The sequence below is a fragment of the Mustela nigripes genome, chromosome 5, assembly GCF_022355385.1.
Source record: "Mustela nigripes isolate SB6536 chromosome 5, MUSNIG.SB6536, whole genome shotgun sequence".
In the NCBI taxonomy this organism is placed as follows: Eukaryota; Metazoa; Chordata; class Mammalia; order Carnivora; family Mustelidae; genus Mustela; species Mustela nigripes.
In genome coordinates, this window is record NC_081561.1 from 135,084,354 (window position 1) to 135,107,080 (window position 22,727).

General features: G+C 37.8%; 1 protein-coding gene across 1 annotated transcript in view; it reads left to right on the forward strand.

Annotated features, from left to right (window-relative positions):
- Nucleotides 1-22,727, forward strand: part of ESR1 (estrogen receptor 1) — a 388,052-nt gene continuing 365,325 nt past the window's right edge. Inside the window, exon 1 of the mRNA XM_059401273.1 lies at nt 1-84. The gene's annotated coding sequence lies outside the window, so the exon portion shown is untranslated. The remainder of the gene's footprint in view (nt 85-22,727) is intronic.

A 22,727-nucleotide genomic window follows, 5' to 3' on the forward strand; every position in this document is an offset into this window, starting at 1 on the left:
GGCTGAGGTTGAAGAGGTTGCTGCCTGTGTTCTCCTCAAGGATTTTGATGGATTCCTTTCGCACATTGAGGTCCTTCATCCATTGTGAGTCTATTTTCGTGTGTGGTGTAAGGAAATGGTCCAATTTCATTTTTCTGCATGTGGCTGTCCAATTTTCTCAGCACCATTTATTGAAGAGGTTGTCTTCTTTCCATTGGACATTCTTTCCTGCTTTGTCGAAGATTAGTTGACCATAGAGTTGAGTGTCTATTTCTGGGCTCTCTATTCTGTTCCATTGATCTATGTGTCTGTTTTTGTGCCAGTACCATGCTGTCTTGATGATGACAGCTTTGTAATAGAGCTTGAAGTCCGGAATTGTGATGCCACCAACGTTGGCTTTCTTTTTTAATATCCCTTTGGCTATTCGAGGTCCTTTCTAGTTCCATATAAATTTTAGAATTATTTGTTCCATTTCTTTGAAAAAGATGGATGGTACTTTGATAGGAATTGCATTAAATGTGTAGATTGCTTTAGGTAGCATAGACATTTTCACAATATTTATTCTTCCAATCCAGGAGCATGGAACATTTTTCCATTTTTTTGTGTCTTCCTCAATTTCTTTCATGAGTACTTTATAGTTTTCTGAGTATAGATTCTGTGCCTCTTTGGTTAGGTTTATTCCTAGGTATCTTATGGTTTTGGGTGCAATTGTAAATGGGATTGACTCCTTAATTTCTCTTTCTTCTGTCTTGTTGTTGGTGTAGAGAAATGCAACTGATTTCTGTGCATTGATTTTATATCCTGACACTTTACTGAATTCTACAGGGATATATTTTATAAGTGGAAATTATGTTGTATCTTACAGAATTTACTTAAAATTATGATTTATTTAATTACCTAGGTGACTTAAGAAGCATTATTGCCCATATTTCTGTTTACTTCATTAAAAATAATTCCTGAAAGTAGAAATACTGTATCAAAGGGCAAAGCCACTTTCAAGGTTCTTGAGGGAATATTGCCAGATCTTTTCTGTTTCCTTTTAAAATATTATTATATTGTAAAGAACTCTCCAAAGGCTCCAAGCAAAAATTATTGACAACCCCACCTGGAAATCACTATTTGATTTGGCTATGTCATCTCTGGCCCTTGTTTATGAACATGTTCTATTATTATTTTCATTAATACAATGGCTAGAATTTTTTCTTTTTCTTTTGTTCTTGGGTTAGGCATAGCTTCTATTATCCTATATATAGTATAATATATCATATAATAGCATATATATAACATATGGTATAATAATTTGCCTTTCTTCCTTCTCCTTTCTTCTTTTCTCTTTGCTTGTACTGCTTTAGAGAAATCAGTGAATCCAGTTTGATGTGTGTTCTCTACTCCTTTCTCTATGCTCACACACCCCATCCATACACATTACCAATATCCAAAGGAATGGATCCTACTTCTCTTAAAATGAACAATCTGGTTATATACACAGTATATTTGTGTGTGCACGTGCGTGTGTGTATTATGCTGTATCTTGTTTTTTTTTTTTTTCACTTTGAAATACATCTTGGAGACTCTGGGAAAGACAGATCTATTTTATTCAATAATTCAATATTTTATTCATGAATTTGCTAAAATGTATTCAAGTATTCTGCTATCAATAGGCATTCTGTTGTGAAAAATGTTTTCAACACATAAAAAAGTGCTGTCACTACAAATATTTGTAGATACATGTTCTTAGCTATTGGTGGTTTTATTTTTATGGTTTAATTCCCAGAAATAGAATTGCTGGTTCAAAGGGTATGTGTATTTTAAATTTTAATGGGTTTTCCCGTATTAATTTCTAAAAATATTATAGCAAATCTCATTCCCACCAGCAATGCTAAAGAAAATTATTTTCCTTAACTTTCCACTAGTGCTTTTATTTCTCCACTTTCTAATTTTTGCTAATCTGATGAGTAAGCATTATTAGTTTAATTTTACTATTCTTGACTTCTAATGAGGTTGATTGTTCATATTATTGCTGTTTCTTTGGATTTTTTTTTTTTTTTTGAAATGTTCCTTTGGATTCTTATATGTCAGTTACCTATGTGTATCCTTGGTGCGTTTCCCCCAATATAGTTGCTTTTTTCTTAATAATTTGCAAAAGCTCGTTGACTATTATAGAGTTTTTGGTCATATAAAGTTTCTTTATCTTTTCCCACCAATAATTTGTTCTTTGATTTTATTTTTATAGTTTTGTGTTCCAAATTTTAAAAAATAGTCTTATGATATCACATCTGTCTCTCTTCCTTTACAGAATCTGGATTTCCCGCCTTGGTTTAAAAGGTCTTCCCACCTGTTTTCTTAATTTTTCCTCTAATTTAAATTATAATTTCTTTTTTTTTTTTAAGGATTTTATTTATTTATTTGACAGACAGAGATCACAAGTAGGCAGAGAGGCAGGCAGAGAGAGGGAGGGAAGCAGGTTCCCTGCCAAGCAGAGAGCCCGATGCAGGGCTCAATCCCAGGACCCTGAGATCATGACCTGAGCCAAAGGCAGAGGCTTTAACGCACTGAACCATCCAGGTGCCCTGTAAGCATCATTTATTTAATAAACTGTCTTTTCTTTAATGAATTAAATTTCCATACATATTGGTGTGTTTTAAAAATTCTTTTCTCTAGTCCACTGATCTATATTTTTACTTTTAGGCCCAGATATACAGCTGTTGAGTATAATGGCTGTGGAGTATATTTTAATCTGTGGCAGGTTGATGCCTCCCACTCATTCTTCTCCTTTTTCATAGTTTTAGACTCATTTTCAACATCTAGACTTCCCTATGAAAATGAAATTTTATTAAAAATTAGTCAAACAAATAAAAGCAAAACATAACTTGTGAATTAGCTTAAATGTATGTTCTGACTTTCAATGGTTTGACAGTTTTGTGGTCTTTATGTTTGTTTAGACGTTGTGTTAGGTCCTTCCATAGGATTAATCTTCATGTTGGTTTTGCATCTTTCTTGTCATGCTTCCTTCTGGAGTAAGAGTATCCAGTAGGAGGAATAACACTGAAAGGAAATCTGTCACACCATTAACATTGGCTGGCCCTGGTGGTAGGATTATGAATGAATTATTTTTGTTTCTTCCACTTTTGTATATTTTCTAACTTTTCCATATGGATCATGCCTTTTTATTTAATAATGGTAAGAGGTTAATAAAGTTTACTTTTTAAAAAAATATTTTATTTATTTATTTGAGAGAGAAAGAGCAAGCACAAGTGTGGTGGGGAGGAGAGAGGAGGGAGAGGGAGAAACAGGCTCCCCCCCCCCACCCCATCGGGCCCCCGAGCAAGAGCCCGATGCAGGGCTTGATCCTGGGACCCTGGGATCATGACCTGAGCTGAAGGCAGATGCTCAACTGACTGAGTCACTCATGTATCCCAATAAAGTTTGCTTTTAAATGGAATGGGGATCATAATAACCTTGGAAAGCTGTATATACAAGAATTTCACATGGAATTCTGCTATTATCTCTCTGGATCAGTGATTCTTAAGAAGGAAAGGTGTTGGGACATAGGGAGAAGCTCTTAGTTAGGGTTATGTATGCAATTTAAGAAAATATTTTATTAGTCACCATTTTAGCCTACCACTTAGCTGGTATCTAGGAGCACTCTCAACATTTGATGAATGAGTGAAGGTTATTAAGCATTTAAACAAAATATTGTAACATTTTGTATTTTGAAAACAAATTTTAAAAAATCTATGGGTTTCTTAATGTGAAATAAAAAAATGAAAATAAAGATATCACATTGGTTGGTGGCAATATACAAAAGATACATGTTCTCTTCTATGAGTCAGTAATAAGAAAGTTGTGCTGAGAAAGCCAATTGTCTCCCAAGGGTTCTGTCTGTAAAGGAGCATGAGATTCCTCTACTTATACAAAGGATGAGAAACACTGCATTGGATTACAGTGAAGAATTCCATTTTAGTTCCTAGCACAGAGACTAGCACTTAGTAAGTACTCACAGAGTATTGATAAACCAATTTTAAAAATTGCATTAGTTTTGGTGACCAAAGATTTGAGTATTACTAAGCTTCTTATTTTCTAAACATACATTAGATTTCTACATTTCTACTTACTACTGAAATATTATACTAATGAGAAAAATTATACAAGGTCTGGGAGAAAAAACTCACATCTGCCTTTGCCAAGTAGTTGAATGCGGGGGTGATGGAGTGATTTTACTACCTAAATGACTGAAAAACAGGTTATGGTGCCCCAAGAAAGTCCTTTTTGCTTGCTGATAATTAGTAGTGTTTGTTTAAATCATGCTGTTTTATTGGGCCTTAAAAATATCTTCCAGTTAGTATCAACTCCAGCCGGAGAATCAAGGAGCTGAGGAGGATGAATGTGGCTCACTGTTTTGCTGCCTCTTTTCAGATGACTGTCCTTTGAAGTTCTACTTCTTTTCTTTATCATCTTATTACTTAACTCCACACCTTCTTGTCTTAGCTCTTCCTTCCATCTTCCCCATCTGTGGGGGTCACAGAAGCAGCCCGAATCAGTAAGAGGCAGGGAAAGGAGAAAAGAACCCATCTTGCTGGTTCTTCATTCCTTCCTCTGCCATCTTTCTTTCATCAAGCTCTGCCTTCGTTCTGCAACCCTAGATCTAATCCAACGTACAGTGTTGATGTATTCATTCTAAAGATGTTAGGTTCCTACTATGTTGAGGTAGTGTTTTGGATGCTCAGGCCCAGCAGTGAACAACACAGAGATCTAGCCTTTACAGAACTTGCTTCTTGTGACAGAGGGGGACAAATAATAAACAGTAGGCTTAATGAGTAGGTATAGAGCCATAGGTGGCAGGTGCTCTGGCAAAGAACAACAGTAGAGCAAGAAAAGGTGGAAGCGTTGTGTGGGTGTAGAGGGAGGATGCAGTGGGATGGTTCAGGTAAGCCTTCCTGAGAAGGGAGTTTTGAGCAAAGACATGAATGGGTTGAGGAAGTGAGACACTGGGTATTTGGGGAAGGAATTTCCAGGCAGCGGGAAGAGCCAGTACTCTGCCTTTTGGTAGAAGCATTGCTTCTAGGAGGCAATGTGCCTTGGAGCCCAGCAAGGGGGAGGCCGGGGTGGTTAAGGAAGAGAGTGGGCAGCTGAACTGCTTTTTAATTGGGGAGTTCAAAAGGTAGTGCTTTGACTAAGTTTAAATTAAAATTTTCTCAGGTTTGTTTTCTTACAGTTTATAAAAGTCACTTTCAGGTGAAAACTTGATTGGCAAGCAGACTTCTGTGTGGTTAATCTTCTTAAATTTTGTTTTGTAAATTTTTCTTCCTTTTTAATTCACCAATAGAGAAAAGAACTGGAAGAGAGCCCCTAAAAATAAAAGCAGAGTTGTCTCAGAGCTACTGAGACCCAAATACACTGGAGTTGGAGATAGTAGCACACTGGAATGACCCATGAAATTCTAGAATGTGGAAAACTGCTGAATGACTGATAATCCACTTAGCTGATCAGTTCAGGTGAAACCTAGGCCTGTGGGTAGGGGCAGTCATGAAAAAGCAACTCCATTATTAATCTGTGTAGCCTAGAAGGACTTGGCATTTGGAGGTAATAGTTACTCCCAAGGCTAGGGTTCTCATACAGCTGAAAACAGAAGAATTGGTTGAAAATCTTCAAAAGGAACAATGAGAGCCGCAGATACCCTCCTGATTTCAGAATCTGTTACAGTTTAGTGGAAAGGGATAAATGTCTTCTTGAAAATAGAGATTAAGAGAAGGCTGCTGTGCCAACTGGGAGGTTCCCCCAGCTTCTGCCACCTCAATACTGACTGTGAGGCTTCTGTCATTCAGGCAGGAGTTGGTGGGTGGGTCTCTGAGAAAACTAACCAACCAGTCCAAGAGAGAGAACCGTCAGAAACTGACAGTTAATGGTCTCCCATTGAGATGACTAGGTCCCCACCTGATTACTCTAGAAATACAATCAAAGATCACTAGATGACACTGGTAACACCAAAGATAGACTCCCCGTCCCCCCCACCACCAACACACATTTCAGTTCTTGGAGTGACTATATAGGGTGAAGAACATCTTGTAATCTTCACTGAGCTACCATTTGTAAAGAAGAATGATTACAAATGTTTGTAGCTAAATTCACTCCATCCTTCAGACAGATGTTTGTGAGACAGAGAAAATCTGCTTGGCGTTAAACAGCAATAGGGTTTGTTCTGGGCACATCCTGGTTTGTCCCCACTTTTTCTCATTTCCAGATTTAAATCCAGACTTATTACAGATTATAACACCTAGAACAAATTTATGAATCTATTTTCAAAATTCATCTTCTAGAACTCTGAGGCAACCTAGGAAATATGCTTTTGTTTAGTCATTTTAATAGCGAAGTTTCTGGATTTTAAGTTATTTTATCCTATAGTGTCAGTAAAATGAAATTAGGGAATACATTTGCTGTGAGTCTTTGCATTTTGTCTCATACTTCATATTCAACATGAAGGATTTAGAAAGATAAGATCTTTCATCTCATGCGTGATCCCATGGAGGGCTTTCTGCCATAAATTTATTATAATTCTCCCACCTCTGGCCTTGGATCAAGGAATTGCAGACAGTTCTTCATGGCAACTCATTACATCCATATATTTTTTTCCCCTCTGTGTAATTGGTCTACTCTAAGTAGTTTTATTGATTGGAGTTTTCGCTTTTGTGTTTGCTGAACAGCCATTTATGTGTTTTGAGGTCATGTGGGGGTGGGACGTTTACTTGTGTCTCTCTAGTATTATAAAACACCAAGAACGCAGTATTTATTAAATCGAGTTTTGGGTTTTTGTTTGCTTTTCCAGGAAATTTGCAGCTATGTTCTTTGATTTGGGACTATAGAATTTCTGGTTAATGTCTCCAGTGCTTAGTTTTCTGGGTAAATTCTTGGGAACTGCTAAGGCTTCCAAGATGACTATTTGTCATACTGTTCAAATTAATGGGGAAAAGTCCATATAAATCTTAGATTTATGAGATATTGGGCTATTGTGTCTACTTGTGTTGGAACCAATGTGTTGTCTAGCTCTTATCCAGTAATTGTGATCACATACTGCATATAAAACAAGTCTCACTTGTACATGTGTACTGAGCATTTCCTATGTGGAAAGCACTATGCAAGAATGAAGCAAAGAACTAAAAGTTTCCAATATTTGTCTTCTTGGGGTGAACACATTCTAGCTGGGGAAATGAGTTGTGAAAAGTTGAATAACAAAATTTATATAACAGATGCTATAAGAATTTGCAAATATTATTGAGTAATTATATATCTCCCTGGTATTATCAAAAATTATTATAGAATTCAAGGCAAGAGAAATGAACTTGAATTTGAGAAGGAAGAACTTATTGAAGAGTGAAATTGTGTTTGAGGACTGGATTTGGGAAGACATAGAAGAAAAAAAGGGGTAAAAATGAGGAGGCAAAAAACCACAGGCCATATCTGATGGAGAGGAAGGAAATTAGGCGTATGGGAGAGGGGTGTTGCTAATTCAAAACCTTTGGACCAGTCAGGGTGCTTGGGTTGTAACAAGCTTAAGCCAGCTCTGGCTCACTTAGGCAGAAAAGCAATTTATAATATTGGGTCTTCTAATCCATGAATGTGGTATATCCTCCATTTATTTAAGCCTCATTTAATATCTCTTTATTTTTTATAAGTTGAATCATTTTCTGTGTAGAAGACTTGCACATCTTTTATTACATTTGTTCCTAGGTAGTTGATAATTTTATGTTATTGTCAAAAATCTTTAAAAACACATTTTAATTTCTAACTGTTGATGTTATATAGAAATACAATAGATTTTTATATACTGTCTTTGTATCCAGGAAATTTGCTAATGTAACTTATTAATTATAATAATTTTGCTTATAAATTCTTCTGAATTTTCTAAGTATACAATTATAGCATGTATGAATATGAATATGAATTTTTTCTTACCAGCCTTATAGCTATATTCTTTTTTCTTCCCTTATTACACAGACTGTGACCTTTATACCATGTGAATAGAAGGTGATGGTGGGCATTCTTTCTTCACTGTTGATCTCAGAGGGACAGATTTTAACATTTCACCATTAGGAGTGATGTTTATCTATCAGTTTTTGTAGATACTTAAAAAAAAAAACAGATTGAAGTAGTTTATCTTAACCAGTTAGCTAAAAGTTATTTTAAAATAATGAAATCATGTAAAATTTAATTAACTGATTAATTTATTGTTATAATAAATTTTATCAAGTGTTTTTTCTCTTTGTACTGAGTGATCAAATGAATATTGTCCTTTATTCTGTGAGTATGAGAATATGATGGATTACATAGTTGATTTTCAAATGAATTTTTCCTTTCTGAACTACATCCAACTTGATTGTGACATATTTGTTTTTTGTCAAAGGATAAGTTGACAAATCAGACTCAGAAAAAAAAAAATGGGACTTAGGACAGGGGAAGAGAGAGCTCCTTGAATAATAATCTTTAGTGGAAGAATCTTTGGTTTTCCCCAAAGTCAGATCAGGAGGCAGCATAGCTTTGTGATTAAAAGCATAAGCTCTGGACTCAGACTACTGGTTTGAAATTCCAATTCTGCATCTTACTTGGTGGGTGACCTTCATTCTCAAGTCCCTTCTCTATAAATGAGGATAATTCCATATTTTGATGTGCTGAAAAGAAAATAAATGAGGATAATGCTCTACTTTATGTGTTTATGCTGAGGATTAAATGATGCAACACATTAAAGTATGTAGGTCATTCCGGATCATAGTGAATGCTTTAATTCTAGCAATAATTGTTGTTTAATATGATTAGAAAAAAATCCTACCTGACAGCCTGTAAATAGGAAGTTCAACTGAACTCTGATAAATCCTTAAATTTATCAGAAAAAAATGTAATCAACTGAAAACACTGTGTTGTTTGATGTTTTGACTTGATCCAAAACCCTGAATAATTTTCAGAATGAATTTATATATACAAGCTGTTCCATGACGCCCATCCTTTAAACTTTCTAAACACCTTTATTGAGGTACCTTTGACCCACAATAAATTATGCATACTTAAATTGTACAATTTTGTAAGTTTTGACATATATATATATATATATGTTGTTTTTTTTTTTTAAAAAGCATTACTACAATCAAGATAAGGGACATATCCAAAACATATCCACTCCCAACCCCCAACATATTTCTATGCCTCCTTCTTTAATACCCCTTCTCAAAACCACTTTCCCTCTGTTCCCCACAAGAAATGGGGAGCATTTCTTGACCATCAAGAAATGGGTGCTGGTGCTCAGGAGCAATGTGATCCTGCCTCAAAAATCCCATAGAGAAAGAGAGCAAAAGTGTTTCCCTGCTCTGGAGTTCTCCTGGCTTTTAATGGACATTAGATGTAGTTTGAGCTACAGACACCCTGTACTAAAATACAGGAGTTGTTCCAGAACGGCGATGCTAAAAATACATGTAGATGAAAGCATTTATTTGTTTGATTTCCAGTGACTAGGGTGAGCCTAGGTCTGCCATGCCAGACCAATACTTTGTATTCCACAACCCTTCACTGCCAGTCAGTTCAGCACAGAGCATAGGGGACCCATGTGTCCCTGACACTGGGGCAGAACTGGGTAAGATATGCAGGGGAATTAATAAGGCTTGGGCCTATCTTTAAGAAACTTAGAGTTTAGTAGGAATAAAGTGAAGAGACTAGTAGTGTCAAGGAAAGTAAGTGATGTTTGTTGGGCCTTGCCACGCGGTAGACACCATGCTGATAGGGTTTGCACACATTGTCTTATTTAAACCTCTCCCCAGGCCTATGAGATAGGTCCTATTACCTACTTACAGATGGGGAAACTGAGGGTTAGAGAGGTTAAGTAACTTGTCCAAGGCTCCAGAGTTACCAGTGTTGAAGCTGAAAGTAGTAAACGTGGAATTAAGAGAGATTGGGGTCATTCCTTCAGCATCCTATTAGTCTTGTTGCTGTCCCTGCTCTGAATTGTACCCTAGGCCTGGGAGCGAATTCTTTCTTGGTGTCTCTATAAGCCTCTGGCTCTCCCCGAGATCCAGTTTTTATACACTGGAATCTGTGAATTTCTGAGGCCCTAGGCATTCAATGGGCTCTCGTCAGGGTCGGTGCCAGGCATCTGGGTCCCTGATGTGCCCACTGGGGTTTCTCTTCCTGCTGCCTTTAAAACCCTGATGTACCATCTGCTTCCTCCTGCCTACTTTCCTCTTCCTCATCTCAGACTCTGTGTGTCCATCATTGTTGATGGGCACTCCCTACCTGGCCTTGTTTGGTTGGGTCTGGCCAAACTGGGTTCTGCTTGCCTGGGTCCTGCTCTTTCTGACCTTCTTTTGGTCTGGGCCAGCCTTCTATTTTCTACAGCTGATTTGTCCTTGGGGTCTGTTCCTTCACAGAGGGGCTCAGGTTCCACTTGTTCAGGTCTCATGACCGACAGACACCTCTCTCACCTGTATCATTTGACTCGTCACTACCTCCTTTTTGGAAGTTCTTTCCTTTTGTTGATCTAGCTTTGGCCTTGCTGCATGAATCATTAACAAACAAATATGTGTTTTCTTCACAACTGATCACTTCCAGTTTGGAACTCACTCGGGTCTAGTAGGGTTGAGGAAGCAATATCTCATTGGATGACTTGACACCATTAAGAGGAACTAGGCTGCCTATGTTTCAAGGACATGGGATGATATGAAGGTCACAGGCATAAAGCATAGCACTGTAGGCATTCCTACTAGTCTTCTCTGGTGAAATGTTCATCCCAAGTTTTCCTTTTATCTCTGAGACCATGTTCACACAATTTTTAATAGGTCACTAAATTAAATTAGATTCAATTTTCTCTGTCTAGCTAAACTGCAGTTAGAAGGACTTTTGTATAAAACTAATCATAAAGAGACATTTTACTTGACTCTTTTCTCTAGCTCTAGAAAGCCACCTGTTGAGTCACCCAAGGGTAAGGGGGACACTTGTTTTTTATACCTTCTTCCTCTCCTGAGAAACAGATTAGGAGAGAGAGATGTGAATGCAGATGTGGTTTTTTGAAAAGAAGTTTTTATAATTTAAATCCTTGGGAGGATTGCACTTGGCTGGCCAGGCTCCTGGAGTAATGTGGATGTGGGACAGCTGCTTGTGGGGTCCACATGGAGGTCTAGCACAGAATCACACAGGAAATGATCTGAGATGTCATAGGTCTCTGATGCTTCTTGTCAGTGCTTAAGACTTCTATAAACTCTCTAAGAGTTCACACCAATCCAGTGCCTCAACCGTGGCTTGCCTGTGATGGAATATTGATTCAATTTCACCCTGACCTCATGGAATAATAGTCAGGGAATTACAGCAGAATGAAGTTGCGTGGATTTTGGGTTCTACTAGCCTTCATAATCCCCCCTCTTCCCTCATCAGGGAGACGGAATAAGGTATCTACATTGCCACTTCATTATGCACTTGCAAGAACCAGATAGAGGTTAAATCTACGGTTATGTCGAGATAGACTGCAGCAGGCACCTACATTAGTAGGAAATGCCATTTTCCCACTAATCAAGAAGAGAAATTGCTAGTCATAAAGAAATGGGCCCACTCTGAAATGGAAGGCAAGAAAGAGACCATATGTGGAATTAGGAGTGATGAGGTGCCCAGTATGCCATCTCTCTCTTATACATTAGATCCCTGTTACTCATGGGCTGCTGTTTACTCTGAAAGTCTGTTCAGTTTTCCTTTTTAAAGGAAGAGAAAATCTGAAAATGCAAGTTTCTTCAAGTATAATCAGTGACTTTTTATAATAAGATTTTAGAAAGCTATACTTCTTTTCTTCCAGGATAACATTTTTATTTCAATTGTAGAATTGCCACTATAAATAGTCAGCTCAAGTTCATAGGATATTACTCTTATCAGGCAGCTAATTTACATTGTAAAAGAAAGTACACGTCTTTAAAATAAAAAAGTAACTGATATCTTGTCACATATTGTATATGGTTCTTTTTGTCAGAAATGTGAAAAGTTACTCCATAATCTTGCCAGTATTATTCCAAAGCACTAAGAATTTATTTCTATTTGCTAGTTGAAGTTATTCTGGTTATGAGAAAGAAACTGTGGCTATTTCTCTGATAAAGATGATTTGGGGCACCTGGCTGACTCAGTTAAGTGTCTGACTCTTGATTTCAGTTCAGGTCTTGATCTCAGTGTTGTGAGTTCAACCCCCGCATTGGGGTCCATGCTGGGTGGGGAGCCTACTTAAGAAAATAAATAAATAAAAGAAAAAAGAAAAAAGAAAAAAGACTTCTCTTATTTGTGGACCATAACAAATAGCATGGAGGGCAAGGGGAGATGGAGAGGAGAAGGGAGTTGGGGGAAATTGAAAGGGGAGGTGAGCCATGAAAGACTATGGACTCTGAAAAACAATTTGAGGGTTTTGAAGTGGCGGGGGGTGGGAGGTTGGGGGAACCAGGTGGTGGGTATTATAGAGGGCACGGATTGCATGGAGCAGTGGGTGTGGTGCAAAAACAATGAATACAGTTATGCTGAAAATAAAAAATAAATAAATAAAAAAAGACTTCTCACTTGGATTTTCATATGGGTAAATAGAGTTTCCTTGATTATGTGTGTGTGTGTGTGTGTGTGTGTGTGTGATTATATGGGATGTACATAACTCATGCTTTTATGCTAATAGGTGTTAATTCAATATGGTCATCTTTCCATTGACCTACTGCATTTTAAGGGACCTTTTTTGGATATAGTGCCATACCCAGAAATTTAACTCCAATGGTGTGAAAGACTGTGTTCTCATAGAGGTTAACAAAGGACCTACTTCAGGGCAGAGGGTTTTTTTTTTTTTTTTAATCAGCCATCGCATCCAATTTTGCAGACTGTAGCCACTCTAACCATGACCTGTGATGGGTGTACGAGCCATGATATTGAGATTTAAAGGGATGGTTGCCTTTTGGAAAAGAGGGGAAGTAAAAGTTTTTGACTTTTTGAGTCAAGCTCCCTCACCACATCTCCCAGGGCTGCCTGGCCACACACTCTGTGCTCCAGTCTCTCTTCTCCCATGAACACCATCCTTCTGGACCTGTGAAAAGTCCAGCAACAATAACAAATAACATTCATTTATGGAGCACTTGCCATATGCTGTGCAATGTTCTAGGGACTTAACACATAATGATTCTTTCAATCATCATAAAAACCCAATGGAATATATTCTATTCATACCCCCATTTTATAGTTGAGGAACCCAAGGCATTACAGGTCTAAAAACTTGTCCCAAACCACACAGTTAGCAAGTAGCAAAGCCAAGATTTAGACCCAGAAAGTCTAATTCTAGAACCCATGTTACTGGCCATCACACTATCCTGCACCTTGAACCCAAATCAAATATATGGCATTGGCTAGGGTTGAAGAGGTTGCTGCCTGTGGTTTCCACTAGGATTTTGATGGATTCCTTTCTCACATTTAGATCTTTCATCCATTTTGAGTTTATCTTTGTGTATGGTTTAAGGAAAAATAGAATGAAAAATGGAATTTTGGTTGTCTAGTGACTGTCTAGTTTTCCCAACACCATTTGTTGAAGAGACTGTCCTGTTTCCACTGGACATTCTTTCTTGCTTTGTTGAAGTTCAGTTGACCATAGAGTTGAGGGTCCATTTCTGGGTTCTCTATTCTATTCCATTGATCTATGTCTGTTTTTGTCTAGTACCATACTGTCTTGATGATCACAGCTTTGTAATAGAGCTTAAAGTCTGGAATTGTGATTGATGTCACCAACTTTAGTTATCATTTTCAAATCTTTTGGCTATTCGGGTGTTTTTTGGATCCATACAAATTTTAGGATTTTTTATTCCAGCTCTGTGAAAAATGTCAATAGTATTTTAATAGGGATTGCATTGAATCTGTAGATTACTCTGGGTAGCATAGACATTTTAACAATATTTGTTCTTCCAATCCATAAGCATGGAATATTTTTCAATCTTTTTTTTTTGTCCTCCTAAATTTCTTTCATAAGTACTCTGTAGTTTTTAGGGTACAGATCCTTTACGTCTTTGGTTAGGTTTATTCCTGTGTATCTTAACAGGTTTGGTGCAATTGTAAATGGGATCCATTCCTTAATTTCTCTTTCTTTTATATCATTGTTACTTTATAGAAATGCAACTGATTTCTGTGCATTGATTTTATATACTGCCATGTTGCTGAATTCCTGGATGAGTTTTAGAAGTTTTTGGGGGGACTCTTTTTGGGTTAGTTACTCCAAAGATACAAATGTAATGATCAATAGGGACATATGCACCTAATGTTTATAGTAGCAATGTCCACAATAGCCAAACTGTAGAAAGAGCTGAGAAGCTGAGATATCCATTAACAGATGAATGGAAAGACGTGGCATATATATGTATGCAATGGAATATTACTCAGCTATCAGAAAGGATGAATACTTACCATTTACATCAACATGGATGGGACTGGAGGGTATTATGCTAAGCAAAATAAGTCAGTCAGAGAAGGGCAGTTATCATATGGTTTCACTCATATGTGGAATATAAGAAACAGTGCAGAGCATCATAGGGTAAAGGAGGGAAAACTGAATCGGAAGTAATCAGAGAGGGAGACAACCCATGAGAGACTCTTACTATAAGGAAACAACCTGAGGGTTGCTGGAGGGGAGGTGGATGGCAGGATGGGGTAACGGGGTGAAAGGTCTTAAAGAGGGAACATGATGTGACGAGCACTTACAGTATAATAGACAACTTATGAATTATTGAACTCTACTTCTGAAAGTAATAATGTACCATATGTTGGCTAATTGAATTTGAATTTAAAAGAAGAAAAAAAACAAAAAACAAATATATGGCATCATCACATAGTATAAATAAGGGTGTGTCTGTCTCTTCTGCTTAATTGTATGCTACCTATGATGAGAAATAGATGCCATTTCCAGCATCTGGGGCTACACATAGTTGGTGCCCTATAACTATTAATTCTCCTTATCATCATCATTGTCTCCATATATTAGGCACCTTCATGTGTCAGGCATATTTACTTTACATAATTAGATTTAATTCTCACAGTGGTCTTATGAGGTTCATGTTTCCCCCATTTTATAGTTAAAAGACCTTGCATTTAGGAAGTGATAGAATAGGAATTCAAGACCCCTCCATTTGGGTTTCTGAATCCTTTCCCTTAACTACTGTACGTTACATCTCAATTAATTAAAAAAAAGGAACCAAGTAGATGAGGAAAAAAACCCCAAACAATGACATCATGAGTTTTGCTCCTCCAGGTGTTTGGATTTCTTTCTCCTTCACGTTATGTGCTAGAATGCTGAGGTCCTGTGCAGGTATCTGCACAAGGAGATGGGCTGCGTTATTTACCCTGGTTTTCTTACATTCAGAGTGATACCTCTGTCTTCACTGCATGCCTCCCTCTTACGCAATTATTTTCTTCTACATGTTCTGTTGAGTACATATTCATTTGGGATAACTGGGGAATCCCTCCCATTTTAAGACTGAGATAGTTCCCATAATTTCCAACTTAGACTGAAGCATTTGAATCAGATGGTTTTATTTGTAACATTTCAGCTTACACTAGTGCAGGAATGGGAATTTTAAATGATTGCAGAATCGAGAAGCCTTTTGGAGCATTGGGGTACTTTAAGAAAGACAAACTGGTGTTGAAATAATGAAGCATTTCCCTGGGCTTTCTCGGAGGGCCAGCTGGCCATGTAAGAGGCCTGACTGCTTGCAAAGGGTTGTGAGGTATTATTATGTGTAAAGGAGGTGCAGAAAAAGAAGGAGGCATGATCCAGTGTGAGTTCCATCCTTGGGATTTGCCAAGACCAGAGTGGCAGCTAGGATTCCTGGGATCACAAAGGGCATTTCCCCTTGAGCTGTCTTTGGAGACTATGCCAATGCCTTCAAGTGTCAAGTTGTGACCACCTCAGCTGCTGTAACAAGGTTAATTTATGAGAACTTTGAAGGACTTGCAGCTTGCTCTTCCGTGGCATCTGACTCAGTCCATCACTCCCGACCCAGTGGGGAGGGGGCCTCACAGGCTGAGCCAGAAGGTTCTGGAATTATTGCTGCACTTTTGGGCAGCTTGCTGCTTTCTATACAAATGCAAAACCAAGCTCTAAAATGAAAACAAAAACAAAAAACATAAAAAACCCAAATGTGTAAACTGAAATGAAGTCCAGGTCCTCATGAGCCATTGGAAGATTTAAAAATTGACTAAGATAAAGATTTTTTAAAGATTTTATTTATTTATCTGACAGAGAGAGAGATCACAAGCAGACAGAGAGGCAGGCAGAGAGAGAGGGGGAAGCAGGGTCCCCGCTGAGCAGAGAGCCCGATGCAGGGCTCAATCCCAGAACCCTGAGACCATGACCTGAGCCGAAGGCAGAGGCTTCAACCCACTGAGCCACCCAGGTGTCCCAGCAAATTATATTCTTTGGCCATTCCTTCATTAGACAAAAGTCCTGTCTTTCATGATTGTGTTATTTTGGGGATAGATGATACCTAATAAAACCAATCTAACATCTGCAGGGTTTTTTTGTTTTGTTTTGTTTCCAATAGTTCTGGACTAGGTTTCTTAGCATAATGTGTTGTCGTGATCCTCATGGGCTGTGATTCTTTTTGCCAAGCCTACTTCATCAGTCTCCTGTTGTCTTGCAGAGTTTTGAGGCTTTGGAATCCTAGCAACAGATTTCTTGTTTAAGTAGGATTGTCCTGATCACTGGTCTCCCACAGTTTGGTAAAAGTTTTGTGCTGCTTCTTATCACTCATAGAATATCCCTAGAGCATTTTTCTTTTTTTAAAGCCTGTGATCCCACCAATTAAATAGAAACACATACCTTGCTTGTGAATCTATGATCATGTGTCCAAAAAAGAAGGCTCTCTCTTGGGAGATCACATTGCAGCGCTCACCTTAGGAGGCGATGGTTTTTATCAGTTCATTTGTTTTATTTTGTATAAGGATATACATAATAGAAAGGCTCTATAAGCCTCTTATAGAGCATTTGATAGTAGTTATTAATAGTAGTTATTCCATTGTAAGAATCTTGTATTAAATATTTTTCCTTCCATTGTTCTCTAAAACTTACGCATTTGCTTTTTTATTCTTAACATGTAATACAGTGAAAGTCGAAATGCATAATAGATCATTAACTTGAGTTTTTGCAAGACTTTCCACCTAATTCTCCATGTAACAGCAACAGTATTAGAGAACACATTCTAGGTACTTTTCTGAGCAGTATGCTTCTATTAATGGAATGAACTCATAGTAACTGTTATTACCCCAGTCTACAGATAGGAAAGTGAAACTTTCCTATGGAGACGCAGAAAGGCTATGTAACTTGCACAGAGTAGCAAATAGCAGCAGAGGATTTTGAATCCCTCCAGCTGGCTTCTAAACCCATTCCCCTGACAACTGAGCTTCATTTAATGCAAGAGGTACAAGAAAACGGGGAAAAGTGGGAGAAAAAAGTACCAATTTCTCTTACCATTCCACAATAGTTGTTAAAAGGAAACAAGTAAAACTTAGCTATGAATACCTGTATGAAATCAGCCCATTGTACACCTTAAACTTTAATGCTATATGTCAATTATATCTCAAATAAAGCTTGGAAAAAAACTTAGCTATATGTACTTTTCTGAATTTTTATGTGCATATAAACTTTTAAAAATAGAAAATAGTTTATTTGCACTGTTTTGTTGTTTTGTACTTTCTCGGGTCACATTATTCTTCTCCACCATAATTCTTTTGGCTGCGTAATGCTCTACTCTACGGAAGTGCATATAATTTACAAAATGAAATTTCTTATTAAAAGACATTTATGTTATTTCCAAATCTGTAGTAAATGTTATGCTACCTTATTTTTAGACATATGTTTGGATATTTCCTAAAGATAAATTCTTAAAATCACCTCTGAATGAATGATCACCTCTGAGGTAGAGGATATGCACATTTTAAGTCCTTTATGCATCTTACCTGTCCTCCTCCAGAAATACCATCTCAAGTTACGTTAGTACTAGCAATGAACAAGAGTGCCTATTTGCCTGGACCCTGGATGCCTCTGGGTTCTTATTCTTCCTACTATTTTTATTAAACAGACAGAACAAAAGAAAAAATTCTCATTTCAGCGTGCATTTTTTTTTGATTTGCAAGAAGTACAAAAGTTAATAAAATTTATTTATCCCTTGAATAAACACACATGGTTCAAAATGTTAAAGAAACAAAATATTATCCAGTGAAAATGATATGTACTTCCGACACCTACTTCCCAGACATCCATTAGGAACCCTTAGAGGGCAGCCACTGTTATAATTTTCTCTAGTAGTCTTCCTAAAATAATGATTCATATACACGCAAAGATGCAAATGAGCAGCAATATACATGTGTGTGCATGGCCGCTAATTTTTCTTCACGAAGAGAAAGAAACATGCTATACATCGTGTTTGGCCCCTTGCTTTTTTCACTTCACAAAATATCTTGGAGATTATTACATATCAGTAAAGAAAGAACTATCTTATTATTTTTAATGTCTATATACTATTGCATTATAAAGAAATGGTTGCAAATGCTAACATTTGTTTATTGGCAGTAAGCATTCTTCTTTTGTGATTGCCCATCAGTGTTTTTTGAGTCTTTTAAAAAATTGTTTGTTTTTGATGATTCATAGCACTTGTTGTGTAATAAGGTTACCAGGCCATTTGTGTTAAGTGAATGCAAATTTTATTTTCACATTTCATGGCTGGCTTTTTAATTTTTTCTTGTGGCGGTAGTTTTTGTTTGCTTGTTTGTTTTGTTTTGGTGTGGATATGGAGAAGTCTTCTTATGTAATGAAATCTATCACTCTTTTTGGTTTGGTTTGTGAGTGATTTTCCTGGATGATCAAAAGCTACCACTGTCTCTGTTTACTTGAATTCTTTTGACATAGAATCATGGGATTTGGACTAGAAAGACCTTAGAGTTAATGGAGGAAAAATTTCCAGTCAGGGCAAAATCCCATATAGCAGTGCTGATAGATACAGGTTTTTCTTTGCTTGACTGAATCCATGACCAGGAGGACCTCACTACCTTAACAAAACCCATTCTGTTGGCCCGGTGTGGGGGTCTTAACACAACTCTGTGAATCTTCTGTGTAGTTTTGGCTTCTTAATAAACGAAACAGATTTGTTTTCAGTTCTATGGACAGTCAATATTTAAAAGTAATATATTCTTTTTAAATTCTCCTTTAAGGAATCCATATTTTAGATGTATTATTTAAAATCTGTAAGACAACATTGCAAGAAAGTGTGGAAAGCGTGGAAACATTACCTTATGGTAATGTGTGTGTTGGTGTGTGTTTTTGCCATATTAACCATTTTGAAGTGTACAGTTGACTAGTTTGAAGAATATTGACATTGTTGCGTGACTGATCTCCAGACTTTTCAACTCACAAAACGGAAACTCTGTACTCCTGAAATGACTCACCATTTCCCCCCTGCCCCCCCCCCCCCCCCCGCCCACCTCCCGCAACTGCCATTCTATTCTTTTTTCCTCTATGGATTTGAAAACTTTGGATACTTTATGTAAGTGGGATCGTATGGTAGTTATCATTTTGTGATTGGCTTATTTTACTTAGTGTAATGCCTTTCAGGTTCATCCACACTGTAGTGTGTGACAGACAAGCCTTCCTGCATTTTAAGGCCACATAATATTCCATTATATGTATATGCCATTTTTGTTTATCTGCTCACTTGTCGATGGGTTTTTGGGTTGCCCCCACCTCTAGGCTATTGTAAATAATGCTGCTATGAGCATGGAGGTGCAAATATCTCTTTGAGACATTGCTTTAAATATCTTTGGATATGTACACAAAAGTGGAATTACTGGCTCTTATAGTAATTTTCTTTTTGATTTTTATTTATTTATTTATTTGACAGAGAGAGAGAGAGAGAGAGATCACAAGTAGGCAGAGAGGCAGGCAGGGGTGGGTGGAAGCAGGCTCCCCGCTGAGCAGAAAGCCCGATGCGGGGCTGGATCCCAGGACCCTGGGATCATGACCTGAGCTGAAGGCAAGGCAGAGGCTTTAACCCACTGAGCCACCCAGGGACCCCTCTTTTTCATTTTTTGAGGAAGCTCCATAAATGTCTTCCATAGTGGCTGCACCATTTTACAATCCAACCAATAGGAACCAAGAGTCTTTCTATCTCCACAACCTTGCCAGGACTTGATATGTTCTGGATTTTTGATATTAACCATCATAATGGATGTGAGAACCAATAGTTTTTAATATAACATTTCTGTCAGAGTTTATTATTTTAAAATAGTTTCCAAGTGACATCCTTCCAGTTTCACATATTTCAAAAAAGCGATATAAATTACGGTGAGCCCTTGGGAACTTATAGTGGAAGATTTTTGTCTCTTATCAATCAGTCTGATTTTATATATGCCCCATCTACAAAATGATTTCTAATGGGCATAAGCTGAAATTCAATGTCTGTGGTCAAAGTGGGTTTAATTTTGATTTTGAATTGGACTTAAGATGAAATGATTGACTAGCAAAAAAAAAAAAAAAAGAAATGCTTGATTAGCTTTATATTGACAGGATTTGTTGGTGAAATGTCTGTTAAAGAAGGTATTGGGACAGGGGATAGGGAGAGGGTGGTGGGGTGATGGACATTGGGGAGGTTATATGCTATGGTGAGTGCTGTGAAATGTGTAAGCCTGATGATTCACAGACCTGTACCCCTGGGGCAAATAATACATTGTATGTTAGTAAAAAATAATTAAAAAAAAAAAAGAAGGTATTGGAACAATGCTGAAAACCTTTTAACCTCCATTCCTACTTTTGTTAGCTTGGAATATTGGTCCTGCTTTTAGCACTCAGAAGGTGTTTCCTAGTGTTTGACGGGCACTTGCTGCCATTTTCAAATCCTAGAATGTGACCTATTGGTAGAGGTTTCTCTATCTTGAGTCTCTCCTAATATTCATAGCATGAGGCTTCACCAAGTAGGACTATTTTGGCTTGACCACCAGGTGACTCAGGGTCAAGTTTCTTCATCTTGGTAGTTGTAAGATTTCTGACCTTTAAAATAGGGATAATAATACCAGTACCTGCCTCACAGAGTTGTTGCGAGGGCTAAATGAGCAAAAACATGAAAAGCATTTAGTAAAGTCCCTAGCATGTAAGTGTAATATAAAGGTAGTGGCCATTGATGTTGTTATTTTTTGTAGTCATATTGTGGAGGGCAATCAGATTTTATTTATTACTTCAAATACTCAAGATAAGGTCTAAAACCATAGTGTGGCTTGCTTTCTAGAAGAATTTTACTAGTACCAGATTATCTTTTGTTTACCTTCAGTGTAGATGATCTTTCTTTCTTCTCATGAACATGAAGGAATTTCAAGTCCAGTTTTGATTGCATGTTATCAAACAATGTGAAAAGGAGCCATTGTTGGGACTGTAAAAGTCTTCAGCAAGGTCCCTGTGGGCTCTCACCCCAAACCTCTTTGATCCGATTTCCAAAATATGACCATGCCCTAGATTAAATTACTTTATTTTACCATGTTGTTCCAGCTCTGAGTTGATTTTTTTTCTAGTTTTTTTTTCTGAGTTGATTTTGAACTCCTGTCATAATATATACATATCATACTTCAATTTCTTTGGCTGTTCTTTCCTTCCTACCTTTTAGTTTCATCTCTTAGCCATCCACCAGCGATCATCGACTACATGGTCCTCATTGCTGTCTTCTTCCCTCTCTGTCTCCATCCCTATTTGCTCATGACCCATCCACAAGTATTAATTGAGAACCTCCTATCGGAAAAGGACTGGACTCCTTAGGAGCTGGACTGGACACAGTCTTTGTCTGTTTTGTCACTGAGGATTATTAGGCCAGTTGAGATTTATGGCTGTATTATCATAAGGATTTCCCTATGCTTGTTAAAACGAATATTCTCTGAAGGTCTCTGCATTTTCTGCTACTTAGGAACGGACTGGTATTTGAGGTACTTGCCAGACCCTTACTCCACTGTGCTATCCTGTAGCTGGCAAAATGGCGCTCACCTCGGCCTTCACCTCTGTTCTGAGCCTTTCTCTTATTCTCCAGGAACATTCTTCACATTTTCCTGGAGTTTCCTTAGTTAATTTTTGGTAAGTATTTTTCTCCCTCTCTCTCCCCTCACTGTATATTTAAACAGACTATTATGAGGACTTGTTTCTGGTGGGCAGGTGTATACCAGGGTTAGCTCTTCTTTGAATCTGGAGCCCGAACTACTCAATTTGAATCACTCTGGAAATTCCTCTCTTCTCATTTGTTTAGCATTTCTCCCTCTTCTCCTCAAACCCCAGGTTTTTATCTAAGACATCTGGGGGCAGATGTTGTGTTTTTCAGGTGGGCAGTGGGTGAGTGTGCATCAAGACCCATGGGTGCTTCGGCAGCAGGTCTTGGTGCCACATCTGCGGCCTCTGTCATGACTGGGCAGCCCAGTTCCTATGAAGGAGGAAGTCGCTCCTTCTCTGACTGGGGCCCGAGAGGTGGGTCTGTTTCCCGTCGCTGCTCCCCAGCAGTACACAGCGATGCTGGTTCCCCCCCGCCTCTCTCTCCCTGATGGTAACCCTTCTGGGATCAGAACCATCTCCTTCTCTTCTTCCTGTCTCTTCTTCCTCCTCCTTCTCCTCCTGGCTCCTTGAGCTAGGCTTACCTTAAATGTTTCTCATTATAAAACCTTCACATTTTTTTTAAATTTTTTATTTTTTATAAACATATATTTTTATC